Below are 4,864 nucleotides of genomic sequence, written 5' to 3' on the forward strand. Positions count from 1 at the left end.
GCCGTTGCCAGTACCGCCTGACTGGCCTTCATAGGATTTTCGAGCGAGATCGTTGCCAGTGCCCCTTGACTGGCTCTTGTGCGGGTGGCACATTAAAGACACCATTTTGAGCGTGGCCGTTGCCAGTACCGCCTAACTGGCCCCCGTGCGGGTGACACGTAAAAGCACCCACTACACTCTCTGAGTGGTTGGCGTTAGGAAGGGCATCCAGCTGTAGAAACTCTGCCAAATTAGATTGGAGCCTGGTGTTGCCATCTGGTTTCACCAGTCCTCAGTCAAATCGTCCAACCCATGCTAGCATGGAAAGCGGACGTTAAACGATGATGATGATGATGATGATGTTTGTTGCATATGCATTCAAATTTTATATTTCTCATTTTTTTGCTTTATTTCACACTTTCTGGTTTGCAATACATTTTATTAAAATTTTAATTTTGTATATAAAATATGGGTTTTGCAATAACAATTATGAACCATTTCCCCAATACGACACTTAGAGCAGGTGTCTTTTACCATTGATAGAAATTGCATGCATGTATCTCTTCTAAAACAAAGTAGTTCCTGTTCCATCATACTTTGAACTTGCCAACACCTAACATAAAGTCACCTTCTCTACTATCCTCCCTCTCAGTTGAGAGTTCTTTAGTGTTGCAACTTACACTGTGACCTCACTAGTACTTGTGCCACAAAAAATGCACCCAGTACACTCTGCAAAGTGGTTAGCTCTAGGAAGGGCATATATATATATATATATATATATATATATATATATATATACACACACACACACACCACGCTTAAGCTGAGAATCTCAGACCCCTCAGCTACTGTTGAACCGTGGACAAAATTTTATATGTGCATGTATATTGACATTGGATGATAGGATCAGTGCATTGGACTAAAATATTTGTTTGTCCCATGTTGATTGTTAAATCTTACACCTGGTTATTTTGGGAGAGATCAATAAAAATAAACAGGCCAATGACTAAAACCACCAAAAGAATATAAGAATTGTATTTTTAAGCATAAAAAAATTATTTTTACATCATAAACAGCATTTATTTTGGATGTTAATTAGAAAATGTTTTAAAACAAAAATTTTTGCTGATACCAGAGAAGGGAGTCTGCAGAATATATTCTATTCTGTAAGGGTGGTTTCAGTAGACATAGCCATATCAAGCTTTTCATAAGATTTGATAAATAATTACATCTGAATCTGATTGAAAAATTTTTTATTTTTTTTTATTTAGATACATGATAGACAACTATATTCATAATAGTATCGAGTGTTTTATCATACATGGAGTAGATTATCAGTATCCAGATGCCTACAGAAGATTTGATAAGTAATTATGGCAAAGCGATTTTTTCAGTTTTCATATAGTTTCATCACTTGTACAATTCCAATAAATAAAATTAAAATATTTGTTTGGCACTTTTTGATATGTTTTTTTTTTACGTTTGTGAGTTATGCTCATTTCCAGACCACTCAATTATTTTGGTTGTATATATCCACAATGTGTTTCATAAATTTTGCTAAATTTTGTTTCAGTAGTGCAATTTAATTAGCTATTGAAATAACTGACATTTTAATGATAATGAGCTTCTTGTGATCATAAGAAAAACTTCTTAAATTCAACAGATAATTTTATAAATTTCTGACTGTTTTTCCTTTGAAATAATATTTCATTTGGAAACTTCAATTTTGATGAGAATTCTTTTTGAGCTTAAGTTCTTTTGCTATTCCATCATTATGCAGGATTATTAAATTCATCCTAGACAAATAAAAGAAAATTTGTGTAAATCAAAGTCTACTGCACAGTCAGACAAGGAAATTTTATATAAAAACATCATTTGAAATAAGCTAGTTAATAGAAGTAAAAAAAAAAAGCAGCTAATAAAAAAAACTGCAAATTTTAATTAGCATTTATAAAATACAGTAAGTGAAAGTTTACCAGAAGACACTGGAGGCCACAACTGCCATTCCATTGCTGCAAAATCATAATTAACGTCAAGTAATTGATCACTTCAGTACAGGGCAACTTTTAAACAATTGTTCAACCTGTAACAGTATACCTAGAAAAAGGAGTTGTTACAAATAGAAAATAAATATTTTTTAAATACTTTCAAAAATATTAGTAAAATCAAACAGGAAATATGTATTTCCTTGCTAATCATCAGTATTCGCAAGTTGACATTAAGTAGTAAATATAATTTTTAATACATAAAATTAATCTGCAGATGAGTAACAAACTATACCCACTAAACAGAGGCATATCTGCTATTTGCTGGTCCTCATGTTCAGCTGAGTGGACTAAGGTAGCATGAAATGTGTCAATCCGTGAAGTGTTGCTTGAAGACAACACATCACATAATCAAAGAATTGAACACACAAACCAACACCCAAATCATATCACACGCCTCCACAAAACTTATCCACGTGGTGGTGTTTTCACACATACATTACTATATGCATATAAAATCTTATAAAAAGAAATTAATCAGAAAAGAGAAAATGTGTACAAAGTATTTAATATACCTAAAAGATATAAACAGTTTGGTTAACAACAAAGGAACTCTTACTCTCAAAACATCTTTCCTTTCTTGTAAAGATTTCTTTTTTCTTTCAGAGACATAATTTATTGAGGGCTCTTTTCAAAGCTTGATTTCTTTGGTTATTTTATTGCTGCACATATTTGTTACATTCATCCTAGACAACAGAAGATAATGCAAACTCAAACCTCTTGCAACTTTAATGAGGAAGCCTCATAAGAAAATCATTTCTAAATATTTTAACAAAACCAAAAGCCCCAATTTCAAAACTTGTGTATCCACAACAGCATTTTCTTTCGAATTTTTTTTTCTAATGAGATCAAACATTTGATATTCCACAACATTAAACTAGATTTTGCTTGAAATATTTAACATTAAAAGTGGAGAAAGGAAAAAGTGCTTCAAGAGTAGAGAGATTCACATACACTGAATGCATACAACCCAGACTTACCAACAGAATTACAGTTTCCAATCACTAATTCATTGAATGTAACTGCATGACAATATTAACAGTCTTCAACATCTTCATACATTTCCTTCAGGTTTTTTCTGTGAACAGAGTATTTATGCAACCAAGGCAGAATAGGCAACGTAAAATATTACCAATAACAGGCATGGCACAAACAGTAAAATTTCATAAAGAAATCTATCTTCATCTCAAAGCAAAAATAAATACTACGAGGGACAAAAAAAGGAGATGAAAACATCACACAGGCAACTTGGAACATACAAAACCTGTAGATGTCAAATTTAAAACTATCTTTAAAATAGTTATATTTCCATATGTACAATACACAGGTGAAAAGGAAATGGACATTAACTGAAAACAAACAAGCTTTTCTTTAATTTTACAGGCAGTCATACTTTTCCTGGAAGGCTTTTCATTCTGTCAACTGATGTTTTCTTTACCTTAATATGCGAAAACAATAATCTACCAAATAAATTGCATTGCTGCTATCTTCAATCTGCAACATGCATCAAGACAATTTCCAATTTCATCATCTAAATATCACGTGAGAAACAAACAAAGCACATTTTCCAAAATACTACAATTAACATTACACAAAAAGCTACTAAACCATTTTCGTTTTAGTTTCCCTACGTTGCATGTAAACATTTAATAGTAGCCAAACGGAACTGCAATTATTAATTCCATTAGTTATGACAGGAAAACATTCTTACTCGCTTCATATCAAAACTCAAAAATGACAAAGCTGAAGGGGAAAAAACAGCGTTAAATCATTTGCACAGGCAAACACAAGAAAAATATTGAGATGTTAACATCAGACAAGAAACGAGGGGAAAAGTAATAATTCCTTACATATTTCATTTTCTTCCAACATTCATCACATCTGTCAATGAATAAAATACTCAGAAACACACACACATTATAGCTATTAGTTTCAGCTAAATGCAATGAAGTTCTCTTATCTTAATTACATTATCTAGGATACTTTATGGCATCATTGTATCTGCCAAAGATGGAAACTGAGAAACATGCTAATGGTAAAACTGTTAAACAATACCAATTTTCCTTAAGAAAAAAGTGTCTTTTGCTTCAATCAATACATATTAAAGTGGCTTTGAAATTGAGTGAATACGCAAAACTGCGGTTCTACAAGCAGGAATTTCATTGCTTCCATCTTTTTTACCTACAGATTCTGTGACAAATATAGAAAGGAAAAAAACACTCAGCATTAAATCAGTTGCACAGCTAAACACAACAAAAATCTTGAGATGTTAACAACCGACAGGAAACGCGGGAATAAGAACTGATTTCTTACATATTCTATTTTCTTCCGACATTCGTCACGTCTGTCAATGAATAAAATATTCAGAAACATACAAACACACATTATAGCTATTAGTTTCAACTAAATACAATGAAGTTCACTTATCTGAACAACACTAGGATTCTTCATGTCATCATTGCATCTGCCAAAGATGGAGACTCAGAAACATGCTAATGGCAAAACTGCTAAACAATACCACCTTTGATATAGGAAAAAAAGTCTTTTGCTTTCATGTTAAATTTGCTTCTATCAATACACAATAGCGTGGCTTTGACATTGAGTAAACACGCAAAAATGCAGTCCTACTAGCCGGAATTTCATTGCTTCAGTTTCTTCCAAGCCAATTACACGTCTCTTTTCCCTACAGATTTTGTGTCAAATATAGAAAGCATGTTGCAAACAACAATACAGGTAATTTTATAACAATGAACGAAACTGCTTACTTAGTGTATTTCACTAACTTTAGCCTTTTGCACTGCAAGGAAAGCAAACAAAAAAACAACAGAAAGACACAGGCG

The 4,864-nt window shown here is 32.5% G+C and overlaps 1 long non-coding RNA gene across 3 annotated transcripts; it reads right to left on the minus strand.

The window, feature by feature from the left end:
- Window positions 1-1,215: 1,215 nt before the first annotated feature.
- LOC106882883 (uncharacterized) lies at window positions 1,216-4,858 on the minus strand. Of its 3 annotated transcripts, none has more exons than XR_001411045.2 (3): window positions 2,584-4,858; window positions 1,956-2,076; window positions 1,216-1,775 (listed from the first exon to the last, which is right to left on the minus strand). It is a non-coding gene; the product is annotated as an uncharacterized LOC106882883 (long non-coding RNA). The 3 variants fall into 3 exon arrangements; XR_001411044.2 differs by having other exon boundaries at window positions 2,540-4,858; XR_001411043.2 differs by having other exon boundaries at window positions 1,956-4,858.
- Between the last annotated feature and the right edge of the window lie 6 nt (window positions 4,859-4,864).

Source organism: Octopus bimaculoides, chromosome 1, assembly GCF_001194135.2.
Source record: "Octopus bimaculoides isolate UCB-OBI-ISO-001 chromosome 1, ASM119413v2, whole genome shotgun sequence".
In the NCBI taxonomy this organism is placed as follows: Eukaryota; Metazoa; Mollusca; class Cephalopoda; order Octopoda; family Octopodidae; genus Octopus; species Octopus bimaculoides.